The sequence below is a fragment of the Ostrinia nubilalis genome, chromosome 12 (assembly GCF_963855985.1).
Source record: "Ostrinia nubilalis chromosome 12, ilOstNubi1.1, whole genome shotgun sequence".
In the NCBI taxonomy this organism is placed as follows: domain Eukaryota; kingdom Metazoa; phylum Arthropoda; class Insecta; order Lepidoptera; family Crambidae; genus Ostrinia; species Ostrinia nubilalis.
In genome coordinates this window covers 9,847,214-9,873,175 of record NC_087099.1, presented here as the reverse complement: position 1 = coordinate 9,873,175, position 25,962 = coordinate 9,847,214, and the positions used below count along the sequence as shown (strand labels likewise).

Below are 25,962 nucleotides of genomic sequence, written 5' to 3'. Positions count from 1 at the left end.
ACCTGAATTGTTGTAAACAGTTTTATTACCCTTGAAGAGTAACAGGTAAAAGCAGAAGATAATTTATGTCTTCAAAGGTCAAACGTCAGATAATAAATAACTTACAATCGAGATAAAATTTGATTGAATGCTGTTTCAGTAGCTTGAATAAAATTAAACTGTAAATTGTAGAGTTATCGGGAATCTATTTAAAAGTATTTACTTACTGACTAGTATACAGTAAAAGTAATGACTGATTATGAAAATAGAGTAAGACAGTTTGCAAACACTTAATATAGTGAATTCAACCCATCCGGGCATGTTTCAGAGAAATTCTTTGTGAAATATTAATAATTAGGTTTTCAGGTCCAAAATGAAGTATTTTACATATTAATTACCGTCATTATGCGGTGCAGTGAAGAAGCTGAAACCTATTCAATAACAATAAAACCAACAAAGAAATGTCTCCGACATGGCAACCATGCTAAGTCAAAAGTTACTACAAAATCGCGTCGAATGAGTGATTGATACGCAATAAACTGGATTTACTACGGCAGTCATAAACGCACGCCAGAATAGCTAATCATGTATTAATCGCAATTTAACGCATCTACTGTCAAATAATACTTGAAAGAACAAGCGATAAAATTTTAATGGCGTTTGTGAACGCGTGCGAATTTTCACGTCGCTATGTTGGGGTGGGTCACTGAAATGAGTGCAATCGGTGTGTTATTAAGTGTTTCATTAGATTTAACGACACAGTGTCACCAATAGGCTATGAACTGAAACATTTAATTTTGCAATATATTACTTAGAGTATATAGTTAGGCACTTATTTTTCAGTAATATTATTACAGCTTTGAGAAAATCATTCAGCTAGCGCAGATTCATCAATTATTCGAAGTGATATTCATTACCCTAGAAACATCGTACAGAATGAATGTTCAAATATTCTTTAAGCATGAGAGTTTTAGCATTAGCTACAAAAGTAAGCCTCTTTTGTGGCCAATGCGACTAAACTTTGTTCCTTAAAAATATTAAAGAAAAAGCGTAATTAAACATTAAAAACAAATGCCGCGCTGTAAATTATCTAAACAATAAGGCCATTATGAAAGGCCACAATTATAAAAGCAAGGTAAGGCAAACACCCACACGGAAGGCGTCGAGCCTACCGCAAAACTTTGACCAATACAATCGTTTCTTTGTTTATCGAACCTTTATTGTGCCGACTTTATGGGAGCGAAGTATGGCCGTTGAACCGAACTTTCCGATTACGGTTTTTAATGTTTCAACGGGAATACTTGTTAATATTTCATTGTTGGTCAACGATCGTGGTGAATGCGTTTACAAAGTCCGGTTCTTTGCTGCGAAAATGTTGTGGGCTGAATTTTATACGGAATTTAGAACAATTTTACGGTTTTTACAACTCTTGAATAAAGCTTTTCTTGCGCAGGTAGGTACTAATTTATCAGTCCATTTCTTCTGTGATTATTAAATATCTACTTAACTACTACAATTAACAGCATTCTCAATCAGTAACTAGGAAAAAGAAGACTAATTTACAAACGTAGACTTTGTCAATTCAAAAGTACTGAATCTTACCTACTCTAAACTCTATTAAAGAAACCGCAATGCTGATCTTTTACAAATTTTATAGCTTTATACTGAAGGTAGACAAAAACGATTTATCTGCAAGCAAAGGTATATAAAACCGGGCCTTTAGAAATCCCTGTAGATTTAGATAATGAGCTTTCATAGGTGACCGATTTTATTTTCTTCGGCGCTGGCGGTCGTAAACCAAATGGCTGGAAACTGGTAGGTCTGAGCCTGCCCTGGTTTGCTAGAGATGTGGAACGCCAGATCCGTAGCCGGTACTTTCGAATATGCGTTGGGAAATTGTATCCGAAACAACGTAGGGAATGTAATAATTTTACAGTTACAAGTTTTTTCATTTTACGTTAATTGCGTACAGGTCTCTTTCAGGGCATATGATTGATGGTTTCGGCATAGTTACTTAGTAAAACAGAGTCTTTACTGCGATATAGGGCTCTGAGTGGAGACTTAAGAATAGCATATTAACCGGTGATAAGAAAAAATGGCCAAAAAGTATTGGTGTGGCGTGTAAATAGCCACACCAGGAATAAAAAATTGCGGGGAAGAAAGATGATGCGGGGGTCGGCTGGTGACTCCAAACAACTCAAAAATACAGCTGCATAAAACGGAAACCACCAACCTGCGGATCAGGAGACGGAGACCAGGCTTCGAGGGTCGACCCGTCGATATTTCTTGCGGTTTTGATTATTTCAATATCTTCAGCAAATATTCAGCGGATTTTTCACATTGACTTCGTTGACAGACGTTCCAAGACAACATAGTTTTTTCTTAATAATTGTCTATAGAGGTTTCTCGCGAAGGTTGGCTCCTGCGAAGGTGCTGGCCCCGAATCCGATAAACAGATTAGTGGGAAACCATCTCATGCAGCTAGATAATTTGAGAGTTGGAGCCACCGAAGAAAAGGAAGAGAAGAAAGTTGGACATAGGCCCAACCATGCTCCCCGCCTTGAAGTTCATTAGGACTTCAATAAAGAAATTATAATAAGAAAAGAAAGAAAAGGGGGAACATGACGTATTATTGCAATTTGCTAAGTATAAACAAAAACTTCAAAATACATCCAGGAAACCGTATAAGAATCAATTCCCTAAAGAAAACAAAATGTATAAAGTCCTCACATCGAAGAGCTTTAAAGTATTTAAATTAATGCATAATAATAATGCGAATAATATTCAAGAAATAAAATCAAAATTATAATTTTAAATTGAAACAAGGCAATAAATGAGTAGTTAGTGTAATAAATACTTGCGTTATAAGTTGTTATTGTGTAGGTAACGGATATAATTTAGTTACTGGGCGCTTATAGACACCAGTACTGGTTCTAACAGAAGCGACTCTGACCACACCATCGGAACCGGGAAAAACTTCGGTAATTACACCAAGTACCCAATGCAAAGGCGGTACATTATCATTGCCTATTATTACAACCGTACCTAGTTCGATTGAACGTTCAGGTGTGCACCATTTCTGACGAACTTGCAGCGTGTGCAAATATTCGAGGCGCCATTTATTCCAATATGATAAAACAAGCTGGTCTAAAAGTTTCTTGCGGTTGGTTAAAGTAAATTTTTCATCTTTCAGTTCTGTTGAAGGCAAGTATCGCAAAGGAGTGGACATTAAAAAATGTGCTGGTGTCAAGGCGTCCGGATGTGGATCAGCTGATATCGCTACAAGCGGTCGAGAATTTAAAATGCATTCAATTTGCACAAGAACTGTTAGAAGTTCTTCATAAGTAAAAAGTTGTTTACCTACAACACGGTACATATGCGTTTTTATACTTTTTATATTAGATTCCCATATACCACCAAAGTGTGGGGCGCGGGGAGGGATCATTTTCCACTCTATGTGATGATCAATTAGCATTCGCTTAATCTCATCTTGAAATTCAGTATTATTTAATACGTTATATATTTCGTCGAGCTGGGCTTTAGCACCGACGAAATTGGTGCCATTATCTGAATACATAACAGATACTGGACCGCGGCGAGATATAAATCTTTTAAAGGCGGAAAGGAACGCATCTGTGCTAAGATTAGAAACTAATTCTATATGAATAGCTTTCGTAACTAGACAAATAAAAAGACATATGTATGCCTTTTGAGAATGTTGTCCCCTTCGTCTAGTGGGAATGAAGCTAATAGGACCTGCAAAATCAGTACCAGTGTGTACGAAAGCTTTAGCATCTTGAATGCGAAATGCGGGTAAATCTGCCATTTTGGGAGATGGATGCTGCGGGTTCAAGCGGAAACAAACATTACACTGTCTACAGCGGGCGCGTATAATAGATCTGGCATTTAATATCCAATAGCGTTGACGAAGAATAGACATGAGCAATCCAGGTCCAGTATGACAATTAGCTGTATGATAATGATCGATAAGAAGTTCAACGACGCGGTCACGTTTGGGTAGAAGCGCAGGATGTTTGGCTTCATAGGGAAGGTCTGATTTAGACAGTCTTCCTTCAATGCGAATTACACCGTGAGGGTCTAAGAAAAGTGATAAGCCACGGAGATGCTTTGAAGGCAACTCACCAGCCTTTAACAATTCAATTTCTTTGTTGAAATGAACGCTCTGAATGCTTTTGAGTATAAAAATCTCCGACGCATTTCTATTGGCTACGAGCTCATTACTCGGCAACCTTTTTGTGAATTTCAGAATATAATAAAACGTGTTTAGAAGCTTATTCCAGGAATTAACGTGGTTCGATATTTCATCAATTAAAGAAGGCTCAGAAGGAGCAGCAACAATAAGCGTATTGCTTTTATCTTTAAACTCTGGCAGAGTTTCACTCTCTAATGGAGTAAATATATCGATAGGCCATTCATTGACAGGTCTTTGAAGCCAGACTGGACCATCCCACCATAATGAATGAGAAATCAGCTGAGAAGGTAACATCCCTCTAGATATACAATCACTGGGGTTCTCTTTGCCCGACACGTGATGAAAACAATGAGGCGGTAAATTTTCTTGGATTTTGGCTACTCTGTTACTAACGAAAATAGACCATCTATGAGGAGACGAATGTATCCAAGAAAGTGCTATCGTGGAGTCAGAAAAAGCATAGATTCCTACAATTGGAATGCGCTCGGATATTCTCTCTCGGACTACTCGCACAAGTTTCGAAAGAAGTAAAGCAGCGACGAGTTCCAAGCGTGCTAGCGTTTGGATTTTACTTGGTGAGACTTTAGATTTAGCACATAGAAGCCTGACAACAATATTACCTGCAGGGTCAGTTATGTGTAAATAAATACAGGAACCATAGCCATTGAGACTAGCATCGCAGAAAGCAACAATGTTTACTGCGCAATCCAAGTTAACACCTATATGACGCGGAATACTCATGGTGGAAAGAGCGGGCAAATCTAATAGAAAAGCAGCAAAACGATTTTGAATGGATTCCGGAGGCACTTCGTCCCAGTCTATCTTGCTTAACCAAAGTTCCTTAACCAAAATCTTGGCAAACAGGACGACGGGAGCAACTAAGCCGAGAACGTCAAATAAGCGAGCAACCAGAGAAAGAATACTGCGTTTTGTACATTTACTGTCGACTGCGACAGTAGTGAAGGAAAAATTGTCATCAGCAGGTTCCCAGGACAATCCCAGTATTTTAAAATTATTATTACCTGTATCAGAGAAACTGACAGGTGAGCGGTGTGAGTCTGGAAGAGCTTCAAGCAGTGCGGGAGAATTACTTGTCCATTTGATAAGATCAAAGGACCCTAACTTGAACAAATCAATTAAATCGCGGGATAAATTAATTGCGGTCGGTACATCGGGTAACGAATAGACAAAGTCGTCCATGAAAAATTGAGTATTTACTACTTTAGCAGCATCAGGGAAGCGGTCGCTATGGTCGTGCGCTAACTTGCGTATCGTACGCATAGCTATATAAGGACTTGGTTTGAGTCCAAAGGGTAGACTACTAAATTGATAAGTGCGTATAGATTCTTGAGGATCGAAACGGAAGAGAATTTTCAAATATTTGCGATGGTGTTCATTCACACTTACGCGAAGAAACATTTGTTTTACATCAGCAGTGACTGCAACAGGAAATATTCTGAAGTCTATTAGCAGTAAGAATAGGTCAGACTGTAAGTTCGGCCCAACGTAAAGAATATCGTTAAGTGACAAACCAGATTGAGTTTTACAGCTGGCGTCCAACACGGCGCGAGCGCTGTCCTTTCCAGCTTTAAATACAGCGTGGTGCGGAATGTAGTAACCCTCATCTGAGTCTGCCTCGGGGGCTTCAGATAAATAACCTTGTTGAATATATTCATTTATGGTTTTATTATAGTTTTGACGTAAGCCATCCACTTTGTCAAACTTTCGTTCAAGCATTTGAAAACGTCTATAAGCTACGGAACGGGAATCTCCCAATACAGATGGGTCTTTGCAAAACGGTAAGTCGACACTAAAGTGTTTATCCTGGTAAATCACCGAGGAGGTAAAAATATTTTCGCATTCTGCCTCATCTGGGCTAAGAAAGCTTTTAGAAGGAACCTCTTCTAATTCAAAGAATTTATGTAAACTTGATTCTATTTCAGTGTGCGGAAGTGCGGTAAAAAATGCAGTCGAGTGCGTCGGCAATTGACTAGAGTGAGCCGGTACGTCACCCATAAGCACATAGCCAAAACTAGTAAGTATAGCAGTAGGCGCGCGTGAACCTGATTCCACCTTATTCCCCAAATAAATATAAGGGAATAATTGAACACCCAATACTACATCAATTTCACTAGGAATGTTCCAGGATAAATCAGCAAGCGGTAAGTTATTGAGGTAAGTCATATCCTCTGTTATATCAACATAATTCGCGGGAAGACGATCTGTGATGCAGTCGATCACAAGAGCGTAAATATGATATTTATTATTCGGATCAGTACGAGATTCGATATCAAAATAAGTAAAACCATGAACAGGTCTCGAAGACTTGCCAACGCCTTGCAGGTAAGAGTCATGCAATTTATTAACGGGCAAGTTCAATTTATTACAACAATCTAAAGTTATCAAATGATTTTGTGAACCATTGTCTATCAAACAGCGTACAATCTGTTTATTTTTATTAGCGCGGTGCGATGCAAGTACTTGAGCGGTAGATAATAATATGGTAGAACTCGGTCTCACCTCCGAAGTGAGAGTAATAGAAGCATCATTCATATTTCGTTGAGTTGGAGTAGTACTACTGCACTTCTCTGTGCACTGTGGCGCGGTGTTTACGGCCGACATTGTTTGTGACGCGGCAGAGGTAGCGGGCGAATATTTCCGCGGTGCGGGTACGTCAAAATGAAGCAGCGAATGGTGTTGCTTGCCACAATTATTGCAAGTGTGTTGTGAATTGCATTTACTTGCAGTATGAGAAACACTAAGACAGTTAACGCAACCGCCCTTAGATTTTATAAATTCGAAGCGTTTTTGCGGGTTAAAATTGTCTCGAAATTGAGAACAAGAATACAACCTATGGTCAGCTTTGCATAGAATACACTGACTGGTCGTTTGAGTTCGCGGGTGCGGATCGTTACTAGAAACGAAAGACTTATAAGTGTTATTATTTTGCGGCGCGTCCCGATTATTATTATAATAATTATTTTTACGGGGTTCAGAAGCAGCGGTAGTGTTGGAACTACTATTATTGCGAGTTCTCTCTAATATTTTAACGCGGTCTTGAATAAAAGATATGAACTGATCACACGTAGGTATTTCTTTATCACCTACAGAAATCTCGAAACTCTGAAGCGTTTGAGAATCAATTTTCCTCAAACTACATTGCAAAATAATAAAATCTGCTAAGTTTTCAATATCTAATTGTTTGAGAGCTGCAATAGATGAAGATAACTTCTCAACAAATGGATTAAGACTCGCAGCGGTACCCACACATGTTTTAATGTCCTGCAGGGCTAAGATGCGCGCCGTGATAAACTGCTATCGCGGCGTTATATCGATTTTGACGTCACTATATCGTTTTATCTACCGGCGCTAACATGGCACCCCGAAAATTATCATGTCATCTGTCAAAATGTGATAGTGATAGATTTGTTTTTTTTTTTGTGATAAACCTGGCAAGCCCTAACATGAAGCGCTAACTATATCATATTTTGACATCACGATAGGATAGGATGTGGTGTTTTTATCGTCCTCGATCCTTGCCCACGATAGCAAGACGATAGGAGATTAACTTTTTTGCAAGCTACTTTAACTCTATTTATTTATCATTTACAATCGTAAATGACATTTCACGATTAATTTGAGGCTAGAAAAATTCAAAGAAAGGAATCTAGCACCTTTGTGATACTTTTACTTCTAGGTGGAGATTGAGTTTTAGTTCAAGAGTTTATCAGAAGCAGCATTTTGTAATTATTGCAATGGATGTGAGGCGAATCTTGCGACAGTTTATAATCATTAACTGCAAAATCTAAGTGCTCCCACAGTCCCACCCACATTTAATTATTACATTACCTACCTTGTAAAATAACCATTACTTACTTACCTACTTAGGTAGGCAGTCAACAACAGTACATCAGACAAATATTAAGTTGCAAATGACGTGAGATACCCCATAGTGTTTAGCTTGATTTAAGTACCTACTGTCATCTGTACATAATCTTGTAAAAATTATTGAAAATGGGGCGGAATGTGGTGACCGAGCTTCTTATGTCTACATTATTTTCAAACAGTGGCAAGGTCATTGTCAGAAATTAGCATTGGGTGGGATATGTAGGTAATCAATAAAAAATTGCTATAATAACAATGAGAATAAATGAATTTTACTAATTTTATAACTTGACGGTGATACCATACATACATTCCACATTACTATAAATCTAATTCCTCCGTTTGGACTTTTTTAAGGGCTTTAATGTGACAGGATGATAATCTTGTACAATTTATTCCAATATAATAAATTCATTCATCATCATCTCAGCCATAGGACGTCCACTGCTGTAATGCTTTCCATGTTGCCCGATGGGGCAGCAAGGTTCTGGAGTGGAGGCCGGGTACTGGAATACGCAGAGTGGCACGTCCTCCCACAAGGTGGACCGACAACATCACGCAGGCCGCTACCAACCAGGCAATAAATTCATTATTGCAGTGTAATTTCAAAATAATTCAACCATTATTTACAAAATCTTTATTTGGAAAACTTTTGTTTTACAATAGCTATTGATAATTTCAAACACTAACAGAATTCCATGAATTGGTTAGCCTAGCCAGTATCCTTGAAGTTTTTTGCTGATTGTTATTGTGAATTTTCATGACAGTGAGCGAGACTTGCTTATGTCTGCTTTAGAATGAAATAATCACTCATAATCCCACACTTCTTCATCCACTGTCTGAAAAAAAAAGAATATTATTTAAACACAATTATATTATTACAATTACATAAACAGTTCATAAATAGAAACATTTACTTAATCCTATTTGTATTTTAAGTTTACATACAAAATGTTGATCATCAATATTATTACACAGTGAAAGAACTATGTGAAATAAATATAGGAAAGAAAGTGAAAGCTTATTTGTAGGAATAAAGATATTTTTCCTTTTATCAGGTGTTATTACTTATGAAAATCAAGATGTGCGGAGTATAGCTAATATTTTAGACTTTAGGTACTTACTTTGCTACTTATGAGTGTAACTTTATTTCTCAAATCTCAATAAACTTTCTGACTGCTTCATGTACGTTGAATAATTACTGTAAACCTCGCATCATGGGATAGGTAGTGGAGTTCGGACTTCGGTTATTCTGTTAATTTTGAAGACTTCATTCTTTAATACTATCGGTATGATTAAGAATTCTTCATTGTTTTTCTTTAACTTGGTTATCTCTTCGTTTGATATTTTCCGTACTTTAGAAATATTAAAAATAAGACTGGAAACATAAAAATACAATTTTAAAAACACAAATACAATCAAGCATTGCTTGACAAGCAGTCATGTAATGTCAACAAATTTGACATAACTTTTTTTTAATGACGTTCTCACTGCTTTAAGATAATGTGTTTTAGCCGAATTAATAGCAGAAATGAACGAGATTGAACGAATGAGCTAAAATATTTCAAGGTTGGCCAACATAATAACGCAAATTTTTCTTAATATGGCAACAATTGGGTTATCACGCGATAGCGGTCGATAGACTTTTCTATCGATGGTCCCATGTTAGGGAAAATGATAAAATTATCTACGTGATCGAAAATTGTCTTATCATATCATGTCATTGTCGATGCGCGCATCTTAGGCCTACAGGATGTTATTGACGTAGTGAACACCTAGACTACGCTTATCTTGGTACTTTTTGACGAGACTATCCCACAAGATATTATAAGTATCGCCGGTAAGAACGATACCTGCGGTCATTTTTAGGGCGCTGTGTGTCAATTTACTCATCAAATATTGCACACGTTGTGAATCCGTCAGTTGTTTATTAGAATGTACGTTAGTGCGGAAGATTTCGTAAAAAATAGGCCAATTTTCAGCCTTGCCGTCGAACGAAGGCAGTTCGATTGGTGGCAGTTTAATATGAAAGGAACCATTTTGCGTATTACTAGAAGGCGACGACAATAACAACTTATTGCGCGCGTATTTAACGCTTGAATATATATCTTCAAACGCGCTGAGTGAACTATAAGTTACAGTAAAATTGGGGTTAATTTCAAGTTGAATTTCGTTTATTTCATCTAGTATCTGTTCAAACTTTTCATGTAATTCAGAAATGCTTTCTGATTCCTCTAAAAACTTCTGATTCAATCTTGAATCAAAATTGGAAATATTCTTCGATGAATTGAATAAAGTGTTTATTCTTTCGAATATTGATTCTTTTTTGGAAAGCAATAATTTTAATTTCGAATTTAATTTCGTATTTGCCATGATGACAAAACAGCAAAATACTATGAAAAGTTTTTGAAAATAAACAAATTGCAAAAAAATATGGCCGGCGGTGTATGAATGTCACGTTATTTGAAACGAAAATAAATTTAAATTATGCGGGTTAATTATTTGAAAAATAAATAAGCTGGAATATCCAGGTTCGAAAGGACCAACAAATGGTGTGGCGTGTAAATAGCCACACCAGGAATAAAAAATTGCGGGGAAGAAAGATGATGCGGGGGTCGGCTGGTGACTCCAAACAACTCAAAAATACAGCTGCATAAAACGGAAACCACCAACCTGCGGATCAGGAGACGGAGACCAGGCTTCGAGGGTCGACCCGTCGATATTTCTTGCGGTTTTGATTATTTCAATATCTTCAGCAAATATTCAGCGGATTTTTCACATTGACTTCGTTGACAGACGTTCCAAGACAACATAGTTTTTTCTTAATAATTGTCTATAGAGGTTTCTCGCGAAGGTTGGCTCCTGCGAAGGTGCTGGCCCCGAATCCGATAAACAGATTAGTGGGAAACCATCTCATGCAGCTAGATAATTTGAGAGTTGGAGCCACCGAAGAAAAGGAAGAGAAGAAAGTTGGACATAGGCCCAACCAAGTATGGTCACCATATGTGTTACTTAAAAGCTTTTAAATAAGGAGTTAAGCAAGAGTTGCCCCACTATTACCATTGAATTACTTTACTACTTATTTTTCATGTGCGTTATTATTATTACGTTATTAGACCTACAATAACAGCCATTGCGACTGTGACAATTATAATACCTATGCTTTTATCACGCAGTCCACCACGACCTCGCCACACGGCCGTTGGCAACATTGGTAGTGCAGCTAAAACCTGCATAGGTTTATAGCCAAATGCCTACCTATAATTATCGGCCCGCAGCTATAAGACACGTCATGACGTTCCATTCAAAGGCCACGATTCACGATAGCTCACCCAAACACTGTTTAGTGATGTTGTAAATCAAATCATCAATTACGGTAGCGTTTACACTCGCGACGCCGCCATGTAAACAATCCAAACATTAAAACTGTGCTACCTACGTTTTACGAGCATTCGATTTGGGGGAAAATCGATTTTATTCGCTCGCCGTACAATCGATTCACGTTTATAGACGCGCGCTCGTAACGTTTTTTCATCAGGAAGTGGTGGCGGATGCACCGCGGAAGATGGTGTGAGTAAACACAGCGGAACGGTAGTTTTGTTAACGTTTTCGGGTTTAATATAACCCTAAGAGATGGTAAAGTACTTGCTTTTTGATAGGGTAGTTAGAACTCTGAATTACTAGTCAATTGATACTGTCAAAACTATAAAAATTCATCTCTATCTCTCTCTTATAGTTTTTGCATGGCAAAGATAATCTAGAACATCACTACTTCGCGCACTTAATTGACTAACTTTTATTGATTTCATAGCTAACTACTAAAAACTAATTCTAAAGTGAATTGAAAACAACTCAGGCTATAATGAAGTTTCTTTTAAAGTCAGACTTGAAATACTGGGTAATTATGTCAACAGACTCAATAACTTTTAAATCGCTGTTAATATTAATACGTACCTTCAGGTAATAGAAATAAAATCTTCTTGTAACTCCACCAGCCCACTAAACTATCAACAGCACATCACTTCAACAAGGTTACCATTACAACTGAATTGAAACTTTAATTGTGAGCCACTCTCGGCCGAGACCATCGGTGCCATCAACTGCACTGAGCGATGAGTTCAACAAAAATAAATTGCACCACATATTTATCTTACTACAAAACACTAACAAATTGATATGTTTATCTACGAAGAACTATAAATTCGCCCGGAACGGCCCACCCTTTAGTGAGGGGACCACCCTTCTGATTTAAAAAGTTGCAAATATTACATAAATAATAAAAAACTTCCCCTAAATGTCTCGGGATGAGATATAATTTTGGCCAACTCATAGTTCCGGGGTAATGGTCTGCATCGTTCTTTCAGATTTAAATTTGATCATGCAATATTCATGATGGCATTCTTAAGATGGGGAAAATTTTAACATGGGATGATCCAATGGCAGAGTTGTAAAATGAATTGCTTTAACTAAAGGGATTTTGGTTCAAACCCGAGTTCCTATTTTGTGTACGAGTAAAGTGAAATACTTATACCGATTTTTCAGGTCTGGGGGCATGGCTGTGCCCCCGCCAAGTCGAGCAAAAAAGCGGCACGGCCGTACCATCCTTTAGTATCCACTCGAATTAAAATTGTCGCAAACTGTCAATAAATAGAATATTGATTTTGTTGGTTTGAGTCTAAGTACGCCAGATGATTTTGTGTAGATTCAACAATCAAAGATTTAACTTATTAATTTATAGACCACGCTAGTTTTTTTAAACCACAACGTAATGTATTCAAAATACGAGTAGGTACCCACAGTAAATATTTTTTACAATATTAATATGTACCTACTGACATATAATTGAAAAACAGCGTCAAAATAGTCATCATATTATAATAAAGCATAACTTTCCCTTATCTTTATTATTATGACATAATTTTAAGCAAGTATTTTTTTGATCAAAATTATTTAAATAAAAATAACTTGACGTGAGTTCCACACTACTTTCAGAGAAAAATACATTAGCCTTCTATACATTAAAGGAAATAATAGAAATAAAATTAATCTACAATGGCATCCATGAAGGCATTGTCCATATTCATAACCCGCACTATAATCCCTTTATACTTAACCCTAAAATCACGACTAGTGAAAAAATCAACTAAACTATATTAGTTATAGGGGTGTCCTGTGTTTCAATTCGAGCTGATGAGAAAAGTTTGAATCGTTTTGTTCTCCTAATTGGAAATAGGGCGTTGTGTTAATCAAGCTGAATGGAGGGGAGAATGATTAATAATGTCATTATGTTTTGATGAAACAACTATTTACTTTTCCACTCGTATTTTTGTTAGAGATAATTTAATAAATACAATTTTTTTCAATCATTAAAACGTCATGAATCAAATGTAAACATAAGTACTTTTTTAATGGATGTTTTAGGGCTTTGGATTGGAATTCTGCTTACGTCTAGAATGTCCGGAGTTTAACGTCACTCTAACGTCACAATCACAAGTGACGCCTGTCGTATTATAACGGATGTATACGTGTTACCTACTTTATTTTCAAGGTAATACTTTATCATCGCCACATCGAACATCGAGGAAATGTAGGTAATTTAATTTTAATAAAATTTAATCTCATCATTACAAACATTCACAGTAATTTTAATTTTTTATACATATTTATGAAATTAAATAATTTAGAATATGTGTTAACCGCTTTCCAATAAACCGTACAATACGATATCTAGTTATTCACACTGCACGCTTCTCGCTTTCACGGAGTAAGCTACCGGGCCTGTAAGACCGGTAGCGGCTGCTTTCCCGTCTATTTAAAACCGTTTTCCTCCCCGTATGGGGTTACCATCCATCCAATTAAAGACCGGACCTGCCTGCCGTTCGGTTTTCTAATATTTTATTTTGTATTTCATGAACAAAACACGGACGCAATTAAGAATATTGTCCGGATATTTTTTTGAACGTACATTTTCATCTTTTTCTCGGGACATTTGAATTTGTTCAGACAAGCACGTTAAGCTTTGCTCTGTGGTATCTTAGATTATTGTAATAGGAGTGATTTTGCAGCAAGGATGTATAATGTAATGTGCTGTGTCTATGGCAACCCTACCCGCATTAATTCAGTTGTTTACGACGGCCCGTGGCCCGACAGACCGGGATCACCAGATGCCGCTCCCACGCCGCGCACATTGTCCCGACGTGGGCGATTATGTACCAGTTCTGTATCATTTTATAGTAATCCAAGTAGAAAGAAGGTTTGAAATGTTACATGCGTTAGTTAGGGTTATCGGTGAAAATATCTCCGGATTGTTGACTGCATGCATTTTTCTAAACAAGAAATATGTTTTCAAATGAGCATTTTTGTTTGGTATCGATAAAGATAGTATTGGTATTCGTTAAGCATTTTTTTTGCTACACCGACAAGTTAGTTCTATTCTTCTTCGTGTTTAAAAAAACAAATACCTACCTACAAAACGAACAAGACCGATATTATGGAGTATTCTAACTTTATATCTGTCTAATTCAGAGTCTTTTGAAATAGATTTCCCGTTTAAAGCTTTAGTTAATTCTGTCTCTTACGTCGAGGTGGTTGAAAATAGATGCTGTATATTGAAAGATTTCTGAAAACGAAAATCTATTAACTTTATAAAATACGCTTAGGCAAAGATTAATGGTGATAACTAAACCTAACAATAAAAAAAAACGTGATCTTGATTACAATAACACAGCAGTGAAAGTCCAAGTTGCTTCCACAGATATAATTCAAAACTCTAATCATAATGCATAGAGCACCTATAAGTTGTAAATCTCGACTTTTTATGTTCTAATAAACCGTTTTATTAGTTATTAACACGTGTTAAACGACCGAAAGAGTGGGGCATTTGTACAAAAGTCCGATCATTAACATACGAGTGTGATTGACTACTACAACCTTATAGGCCTTAAATGACTTATGGTACAGTCGGAATGGAAACTTTTGAGCCTGAAATTGTACAAATTTTAAAGGATTTGAAGGAAATAACCTCGTGGTGGCCAGGACAAATCCTCCCTTTGCTTAGACTTAGAGAGGTCATGCTCTAGCAGTGGATACAAAATGACCATAGGAAATAAAATGATATCATGAAGATAGGAAATTACAATTTAAAAAATATACTTATTTTGCACTATAATTACCTATTAACTCTACAATAAATCATTAAAAGCCCAAAGTAAACTTTTTTGTTCGTTTTTAAGTTTCACAAGTTCTACGTGAATTATTTTTCTTGAAAGTCTGCAAAATATTGTATATGCCATCCCAGTGTACTATTGCCGTTCTGAAAATTATATTGTCTTTTCACAGGCGTAGAGTAAGCCTGTGAAAAGACAATATAATTTTCAGAAAAGATAATTATTATCATTTCACATGCTTCCTCTAACTCAAAAATAAGCATCATAACGCATCCGACTATACTAGTAATGGGCTATTAAACTATAACTCAATTATGAAGAGTTTTAAGGTGCGAACAAACAAATAATGTTATTGCACCCATAAATAATTTGTGGTTTTATTGAGTACGTTAAAAGTTATCGCCTAAATCTAAAGAAACTCCAACGGAACATGAACAACGTAAATAGAATGTGGCAACATTCACTTAACATTATCTTGGTGCAAGTAAAAGTACTGATAAGAAGAAGTAGTTCAGTAGCTTAACTAGAAACTCGATACCTGTGCGTTTGCGTAAAGAATAACTTAAATATACGGTAAGTCAAGTGTTACTTATTTCACAATATTATTAATAGATAAGCAAGCTGAAGTGGCAATGGGCGGCGCACATAGTACGCAGAACGGACGACTGATGGGGCAGCAAGGTTCTGGGGTGGAGGCCACGTACTGGAAAGTGCAGTGTGAGACGTCCACCAACAAGGTGCAATGAATGGACAGATGACCTTATAAAGGTAGCAGGAAGGCGCTGGGGGATAGGGGAAGGTAATATGTTCATCAGTGGTGTATTATGATGATGATTGATGTACACAAAAACCCTCAGGTAAGTCTTTATGACCATTTTATCGACTCTACATGGTCAGCATTTATCACCTAACCGTGAAAACTTTTTTACCATAGACAAAAAAGAAAATCCACAAACCCAAATATCTTGACACGGGATCAAATTACCATTAATAACCGACGTAAATCAATTATTCGTTTCAAACAGTCATCGACTTTTAAATAGTAATAAAATGTACAAACGGCAGTCAATTTATTTATTGCCTTAAAGTTGTAAAACGATATTACACGCCATAATGACGTGTGTTATTGGCATTTATTCGAACGGTTTTACCATCAGTGACCACTTGTTGAACGTTTATGATTATTGTTTAATTAAAAACAGATTAGTTTCACTAAATGCCACCAATCTGATCTAGTGCCGACGTGCTTTGTAATTTTCCTAGTTTTTTTTCAGCGAAGATAAAATATGACAAATGTTTAATTCGAAAAGTATACTCAGTAATAGTAAGTTTAGTTAGTGTCTTAATTCCAATAAAAATCATTTTTTAAACAAGAATTTACCTGAGTTTCAATTAATACTCCTTTTTAAACTGTTTATTTATTTATTTATTTAGGACAACCAACAAGACAGACACAAGTACGAGTAGAGGGGTTTACATACATATTTTTCTTAGGACTAGGTGCTATCTTAATTACAGGCTGCCACGGCGCATGCAAAAGTGGACTTTTGACATAGTTTTAACGTAAGAAATACAGTTTTGATTTTAAGCAATACAAGTTCATAATGAGTGCTAATAACAACCTTTTGGAACATAGCTTCTTAGAACATAGCCTGTTCCAGGGAAGTCTAGTCACATACCTAATCCATAATATAGGACTTTGTGCTTTAAACTCTAGCTTTCTCACGTTAAATTCGCTTCCAACAACGGTGTAACACTATGTAACTACTCCATTATGTACAAGCGATCCGAGAACCCTCGGCCGCAACTATGTTGCACATGCGCCCGACCATTTGCACTTGATTTATTTATTGCTGGCAAAAATGTCAACAATGAAACATTTTAAAAGTGAAACGAAATTGTTCACAAAAGGGTGTCCGAGCATTGTCTCACCCTGTTATGCAAATGACTACGCTGAAACCGAAAGTGCCCGCTCCCATAAAGGGATATCTTGCGCAACCTTTACATAAATTATCGATACGCATTAGGCAAATCACGAAACCCTTTGTTAAGAAACGTCCCAAGCCCTAAACTGGACAAAACCAGTTCGAACCGGACAAAAAACACCCAAATCATCGCCCATTATCTTACGCCTTTCAAGAAAGGGTGGAATTAGCATATTGGATTCAATATTTTGGCTTTTGTGGTAAACTCTACTTTCGTTTTCGCATTTTAAACCATAGTTATTTGCGTTCAAGTGACAGTAACGGCTAGGCACTCAGACAAAACGCTGTATAGTGCCATTAAAAGATTGGAGACGAATAGTTTCATGAAGTTTAGTGTCAATAAATTGATAGAGACATTGCAATTAACCTTGATAATCGTTATACGATCTTAATGACAATATTATGTTCTGTTATCATCTTGATAGCGAGTGTTATTGCGTTCGTAAATCAATAAGTGTGTTTCTATGAAGTGAAGCTTTTTTCCAAGTGAAAAGTGCAGTGATTTTTTTTCCTCTACATAAGAATGAGTGGGTATATTTCATAGATCGCGATCGTGTCGAACATATTTCGATAAGTAGACTAGTTGTCGTGATTTACATTCAGGTGTGTTCGTGTTACCGGATAGTTAAGTTTTTACGGTCACGATAGAGGGCGAGCGAGTGGGGCCGATTTGTATATCGTAAGCGAGGCGACGACAGCCGATGACACGGTATCTGCTATGTCGTCGATCTCTTTATGTGTAAGTGTTACGTTTAGTGCCCCGTTTATAGCTTTTGGTTGCGTCGAGGTAGTGGTATAACTTGTTAGTTAGAAACCCGTAAGTGCCTTCGAGATTTTTTCCTCGGCTTTATAGAGTTCAAACGCGTGTGAATTCACTAGCTGACAATAAATTTAATCGGTATCTGACTTAATAAAAATGTTGGCTAACAAAAGGGTTTGGGGCTTGACTATTTTATTATGTTCTGTCCAACGATAGACTGATATGTTTTTGTTTTATATTATTGATATTATAAATCTTACGAACCTAAGTAGAACTCTACACTACAGATAAGAATAAACGGTACACCACAAATAAATTATTTGATTTGATTTTGATTTGTCGGTTTTAACTGAAATTAGCGTTATCTAAAACAAATGACGAATTCTCCCTTCGAAGTAATTCAATTCTTTTGAATAACACTATGCTAAAGAGAGTCATCAGAATCAATACGTTCGTTTTCTATCTAAAACGTCACGTCAACCGCAAGCCTGGCTAACTCAATCCAACATGGCGTCGACCGCACTGCCCATTCATCAGCGTCATAAAATGGTATTACTCGGATCGCAGGCTGTCTGCCATGATTACTGCGAATCATAATAAATCATACCCGCAGAGGCCCGCACATTATAATTGCTAGATCTCCACTATAAATCAAATATTTCGGCTGCGTGCGGGTAGTTTTTTATTGTCATAATGACGTTTGCAGCTGAAATGAAACTTTGGGTTGACAGTGTTGATTGAGTTTTTAAAGAACGCAATTTTTTGCAGTTTCAGAGAGAAAAATATGCCTCCATTCAGGTCTGTTCTTAACCGATTGCTTTTATTTATATTGTGTAACGATTGCTCAAGTAGAATTTTAAAGCCTACTAAAAGTGACGCGATATCAATCTTATAAACTGTAAAATGATCAACTAGGTATTATTCTTGAAATAAACTATTGTCCTGTTTGCGAATGATTTGTATACTGCCTTTACAATCGGACTTCTGATCTAGATCTGGAAATATTAATTGTAAGGCCTTACGTAGGAATTTTATTTAACATAGGCCTACTGCACTCCTACCCTAGATTTAGAGTTAGTTGGAGTTGATTAAAGAAAGCGATGCGAAGTAGAGATCCATTTAAATTTTATTGTTTATTTACTTCTCTCGAGTATACACTGAAGTGTGTATTTTTGATTGCAAAAACGTTAACTCACATAAACACGTAAAACACAAAAACGGTAAAATTGATACACAGTTTTAATTTGACGCTTGATTACATTTCATTAACAGTCACAATGAGTTGTAATTACCTATTTGTAGTATCAGTACAATACTGGTTTAATTACTGTAACAGTACTAAAGCGATACACGGCCCCTTCACACCTACAACTCAAGGAGTAATCTACAATAATTGACTCTCGCTGAGAAAGCTATAAATGGTTATTGAGTGTACCAATAAACGTGCTCGATTAATACCTCACTGAGTGTACATAATAACCCAAACAATTATATAGATATACTCCACTGTGGTTACGATGGAATTGGATATCAGATATTATTTGTTCTAGTCGTAGTAATTTCAGAATCATCCGTTGAAAGGCAGCTTCAGTTTCTTGCTTGTCGCTTGTATCTATCAAGATTTTTAACAAACATCGTTAAAATTAAACGCATATTTTATATTATGAGTTTTATAAAATGAAATAACTAACAGAAGAAGTATTGAAAAGGATATTTTTAACAGCAAAAGCTAAAGTTACTTTGCTTTGTTCTTGCAAAATTCCATAGCTTCTTTTAGAAAATTCTTCACTAAAATGTTCACAAAGAATTCACGTTTCACGAAGCCATTATTTGTCGACCATAGTTTAGGGAGGAGCATTATCATTTCTTTGGTCGCCACGTCGACGAACCTTAGCCCGTAAATAAGTCTGGCATTTTAGAATCTTGCCTAGTATTTTACGTGCATTGGCAAATACTTAGGTACAATGCGGCAGTAAACCCTACAGATCCGTATACGTGCTAAATAAAGGTCAGTGGGCATCGTAAATTATGCTTTATACCGTCTCAGGGACGATCTACTTTCGTGTAGTAACAAGCCGAGACATGGGCCCGCGGCGTCACATCGCCACGAGCGGCGACTCACGATTTGAAAACAGATTTATGATCGTCCACGATAACGGGCTTGCGATAAAAATTTTGCCATTCCAAGGAACACGTAGGTAAACGTATGTGACACTGCTTATGTACGAAGAAACAGACTTATGTAATCGAAAACCAAAATAGCAATTAAAAATTGCAAACCATGAAAATCTGCTAATTAGAAAATTATGCAACTAACTGATTAATTAACTGCTCATTAGATGATGTTCATTTTTTTGCGATATAGGTACTCGTATAGTATTTTTGCTTACGACATCCATATAGTCAAACTCGGCCTAAAGAACTATATTTTTCCTGTTACGAAATGGAAGGTAAATAAGAACATAATACCTAACTAAACTATAAAATCTTAATATTATGTATTAAAATCTAGCAAGTTTAATTTATGTATGTTAAATTGTCTGAATTTAAAAGCGCTATAAAATCGACAAAGCTGAGCGAAGCGAGCGAGCGCAAGACGGCGCGTGCTACGCCGTAGCGTCGTAGTCGACGCGCTCTATGCAAAATTTTCAACTAGCAAATTTTTTTTCTTTTAAATAAATAATGTAACTTTTTATTCTTTATTTCTCGTTTTATCCTGGCATATCGAGCGTGTCACACGATTTTCAGTCCAACTCACGAATTTCAGTCGTGGGACAGCGGCCATTAAACGTTCATGTTTCAAGTCACGATTGCCACGAACCCTGTTTTTGTGATATCTAAAGGTCCTCTTTAACAATGGCTCGATTTATTTCTCCCATTGTTACACCGCTATTGTTGTAATACAGCGAACTAGTACGTGTTTTATAACGGACTGAAATATGAACCTGTTATTTTACCTCGTTTTGTATGAATTGTATACTAAAATACCTTCATTTACCGCATACAAATGTCATTTGGATCAACACTATTTTTTACTTCCGTGAGCTAAGGTTTAACCGTGTTCATAACATACGAATCATGATGTTGTAGTGTTTAATAGATTTCCTTCATTATAATAACCAGTTATTTAATTCAAAACCAGCTAGTAGCATTTGCGTCTTCCATTACTTGAATTAATCTCCGTAAGTTTTGCAGTACCAGGACAAACTTCTATAGTTTAATGGCAAGAACGAGACAGCAGTTTAAACTTTTAACCGTATAACTTGGTCTCTTTCCCTTCTCACACGTCAGTGAATTCACAGAAAATATCGCCCCTACCAACCGAGCGTAATTGAAGCAGCCCATAGCCAACTCTAAAGTCACGTTTAACTCAGCATTGTTGTTGGTTATAAATAAATATAGTTTGTGCCAATAGAAACTGTCAATTTTGTGAATGCATAATGAAAAATATCGCCATAGATAGTTATTGTAGGTACTGGCTTAGTATCCTTTACATCAATTTGCAATCAAAGATAAGTCTACTCATACTAATAATTATTATAAAGCTGAAAAAGTCGTTTGTTTGAAGCCGCTAATCTCAAGAACATAGGTTAGATTTAAAAACAAAAAAATATATTAGATAGTCCATGTATCGAAGAAAGCTGTAGGCTAATAACATCACGCTATGGGCAATAAGGAGCGGATCATCAATGAAACTGTTGCAAAATCGGGAAAATATATTCAAAAAAAATTTACGCTTTCACATGGTTACATTTAGTCATTAGATAGGTACATAGCTCGGTATCAATGCAATGTGTGAATCATTGGGAAGAAAGATCCAGGTAAAGATGTCTTAACGAGTAAAAGTGTGACTTCATTCTATTTTCTTTCCCAAAGGAGTCGCAGTGTTACACGTTTTGGTGTGACTGGTTGAAAACAAGTAATCATTATTCTTTATTTGTTATACAAGTTGCCAGTTTCTATGGCGGACCATAGATGAAAGAGTGCCGCCGACCTCCTCCCGAGGTCAGCGCGCAGGCTCGAATAATGCCATTGTTTTTGATCCGGCCTCTAACACTCATGGTGTTTGTGGTTAGAACGATCTATGGCTATATTACTTCGCCTTAATAATAGTAGGTAGGTATTGCAATAATAGTATTGCATTGCAATAATAGTAGTTATAATTCATTAGAAAAATTGAATATGTAGAAGAATCATTACAACGATTATTTATAGAGGCCATATTACGTTAACGTTTTATGTTTAAAACGACACAATCTAACTTGGCATGATTTAAAAAAGTTTGTTTTATATGAAATGAACTTGAAATTATTATGAAATAGCTTTCCGCCCGCGGCTTCGCCCGCGTGGAATTTTGTCTGTCACAGAAAAACTTTATCGCGCGCGTCCCTGTTTCAAAAACCGGGATAAAAACTATCCTATGTTCTTTCCCGGGACTCAAACTATCTCTATGCCAAATTTCATCAAAATCGGTTGCGAGGTTTAAGCGGGAAAGCGTAACAGACAGACAGACAGACAGACAGACAGACAGACAGAGTTACTTTCGCATTTATAATATTAGTTGGGATTAGGATGATCCGTAGCAGAACGAATAAGTATAAGTATATAAAATTCCTTGTCTGTGTAGGTGCCTGAAATTGTGGTAATAATAAGAATAATGTAAGTAATTGACCGACAGTAAATTGAAAACTGAAAACAGTACATTATGTGTTTCCATCATGTATTGAGCCCATTTAATAGAAGTAATATGAATAGATTCGTCCGGGAAAACTGGATTCAAAAGAAAATTCTTTGGTAAATTTCTGATGAAAATGAATTTGATTAATTTCTGATAAAGATAAACGTTTATTTATTTTATGTTAAGTCACTCAACGTTATTAACCAGTAAAACGTTAATTATAAATCAATTTAATGGTTAGCAATAATTCAAATGGCCGCTATGATAATTATAAAATATGATTTATTGTTGTTAATTTAATTTAACCTAGACTCGCGGTAGGCATTTTCATTCGCGGTAGGTATTTTACTAAGCTAATCATAATGTAACATATTGGTAGTAGTAAAATGCAAAGTAAGTAGCAAAACACATTACTTGCAAGTTAATTGCAAATCAAAACTTAATTAGCAAAAAGATGTATGTATTACTTACTAATAATCCATAAATCTCCTATATATTCTGGCACATAATGACTCAGGTCATAACTGTAATGCGATGTTATAAACATGTATTACTCTTGTAGCACCGTGCAAAAATCAATGTCCAACTGGCGATAAGGGGGAAACGTCAGCGCGCTCGTACGAACCACTACAGTCATTTCGCATGGATCGCTCTATAACAATTACTTTCAGTTATTCGAAAATTGAAATTCAAACTTGGAATCACTCGACCGCCATCTTGATCCGGCGTGCGTACGCGCCTGCGCGCCGCGAGCACCGCGAAATTACAGGCACACAGCGCGCGCCCGCTCGCGCGTTTAAAAATAAAATAAAGTTAAAACAACGTCATTTGTGCACGTGTGTGTGAGGGCCAGTATTTATTTATAGGCTAGTAGCTATGTAAATATAACGAACGACCAAGTCCGGTTCAGCATTTCTTGTGGTTTGCGAAACGTCTTAATTCGACTTCGTAGCAACCTACTTTGTTCTGAGTAGATCAGCATACAATTACCGCAGCAACTCACTGTAATTATGTGTAGTAAAGTTATAAAGCTTTGATTTTGAGTTATCTAAATACGCTGGAGATTGGAAAGCCGAGTCGTTCGATAGCTTAAAGCGAGCTAGGCGCCAGAGCAATTAGATTGAGCCAGACAAGCACTTAGATGCGGTATTAATTACCTTGCTGTGTGTGCCGCGAATGGAGTACGAAAACAATTAAAATTCCAGGCTAAATCAACGCCCAACAGTCACGAGTAATTTGAGCGTCTGGAATCTGGTTTGACATCATTATGTAAAATTCCCGCAGCTACGCTAAGTCAACAACCTGTTTTTTTAACATTATAGTAGTATTGTCACGTGAAGGCGATGCTTTACATTTCGGTTTAAAAAACAAATAATCTTTTAAATTACTTATAACGGGGGTATATGAAATAAGTTACGGCATAAAGCGAATAAGACTAAGACGTTAATTACTCGCCCAGTGGTAACCTCGCAACGTCCATGAATTTAAAGATCGGGGTCGTAAAACGTTGCGAAATGGAGAAATTTTGCAAATGTCCGTTCAAGTACTTGTACATATGCAATTCGGTTATAGCACGTAACATTCTTGACAGCTATAATTCACTCGGTAGCGCTATTTTAAACTCTCGAATTTCGGATTTTAGCCATAATTACTTTAGAAAATTAATTAAAAACTGCCATTCTTCAAGTTCTAAAGCAAAAAGTGACAAGCAGGCTAGAACAATTTATTGATAAGCTGTAATATCAAGTTAGCAAATCAAATACCGTAGACAGAGAATACCCAATTATTCTATTTATTTATTAAAACCCAGAACCAAATTAAATCAATAATAATTATGTGAAATTTAAAGATGCTTCGAAACCTAGGAAAAACTAGAAGATAGTTTTCATCCTGGTTTTTAAAGGAAAACTCGATTTATAAAGTTTTTCTGTGACGGACCTAATTTCAAACAGGCGAAGCCGCGGGTAAACGCTAGAACATAATCATAAATCTTATATTTACCAAATATAGCTACTAGAATCATCTAACAGCGTGTTTAAACATCGTTTTATAAACTGTTAAATATCTCCGCAAAAAATTAAAAACTAACTTCAGTATTTACAACTCATTAAGCGTTGTTTTAATTGCCCGTTAATTGGTCCGATTTAAAAACTTTTCCGCGCATTTCCTTCGAATAATTAATAAAATTATAATTAGTTCTGTGGTATCGGCGTTTATAATTGATTTATTTCAATCGTTCATTGGTTTTGCCTTTTTTAATCTTAATGCAGCGGAAATGTCAATAATTTCAATTTAAATTATATACTTTTGTAGGAAAATGCTTACGTATTTTACATGTTATGTAACTTTTATGTTTTTATGAAAATGTCATTATGTGTTCTTCATGTTTTATGATATCAAGGTATTAATTAACACACGTTGTTTCGCTTCTAGGGGTATGAAAAATTGGTTACGCCCTATTCTCAGACTCAATTGAATATTCACAACAAGCCGTTTCGGAGGAGTTTTGATACAATAAAATAAAATAAAAACAAGAATGAATCAAGAATTCTAATTTCGAATTTTAAATTGCAATAGCGCCAGTAAATAATTTGAAAACGATTGTGTAAGGCTCGGTGCAGACGCGCGGATTAAGCGGGATATCGCGTTCGGCGCGGGCGGCGGTCGATGACCTCGCGGCCCACGCCACGCTACGCCGCGGGATAGGGCTGCTACGATAACAGTTTATAGGTAACCCAACTACGAGTATGTACTTTTAGGTCCTTTTAAACCTTTATCTGGTAGTGGCAGAAATGATGCCACCATTTTTTTCTCTATACCAGTTACAAGGTAAATGCGGATGTAGTTGAAAATTAACGGCTCCTTGCCACTTTTACTCCACTTTTCAGCGATCGAGCGGTGTTGTTTTTAATGATTTTACTGAAAATTATACACCTACATATCTGTATCATTGATCAATAAGTATTTTGGTGCTGTAAGTAAAGTTTTATGAATAAAATGATTATTCTGTTTGATAAGGTAACAAGGCAACATCTCTTGCAAACTGAAAACGAATGAATCTTTTAAATGAATAGCTTGTGCCTCCTTGACAGGAGCATAACTGTTTGTAAAAAAACTAAATAACTATTATAATTTACACCACCTTACTTTCTCAGCTTGACCTGTCGTTGATTGGTAGAGAATGACTCCCGGGATTAAGTCCGCCACTGTACAGTGTCTATATGCAAGAAGTATAAATAAATAAGTAAACAGACAAATCAATAATGTACATAACTTTTGAAAAATATAATTTACTT

General features: G+C 36.4%; 1 protein-coding gene and 1 long non-coding RNA gene across 4 annotated transcripts in view; both read right to left on the bottom strand.

Moving 5' to 3' along the window:
* The window catches only part of LOC135076925 (homeobox protein abdominal-B-like), a 108,700-nt gene that overhangs the window by 45,832 nt on the left and 36,906 nt on the right, over positions 1–25,962 (bottom strand). The window contains exon 1 of one of the 3 annotated variants that reach the window (XM_063971441.1): positions 23,138–23,410. The exons of the other annotated variants lie outside the window; for them this stretch is intronic. The gene's annotated coding sequence lies outside the window, so the exon portion shown is untranslated. Of the gene's footprint in view, positions 1–23,137; positions 23,411–25,962 lie in introns of those variants that run through there. 3 annotated transcript variants of the gene reach the window in all.
* On the bottom strand, positions 8,700–9,823 carry LOC135076535 (uncharacterized). The gene is made up of 2 exons (XR_010258291.1): positions 9,202–9,823; positions 8,700–8,916 (listed from the first exon to the last, which is right to left on the bottom strand). It is a non-coding gene; the product is annotated as an uncharacterized LOC135076535 (long non-coding RNA).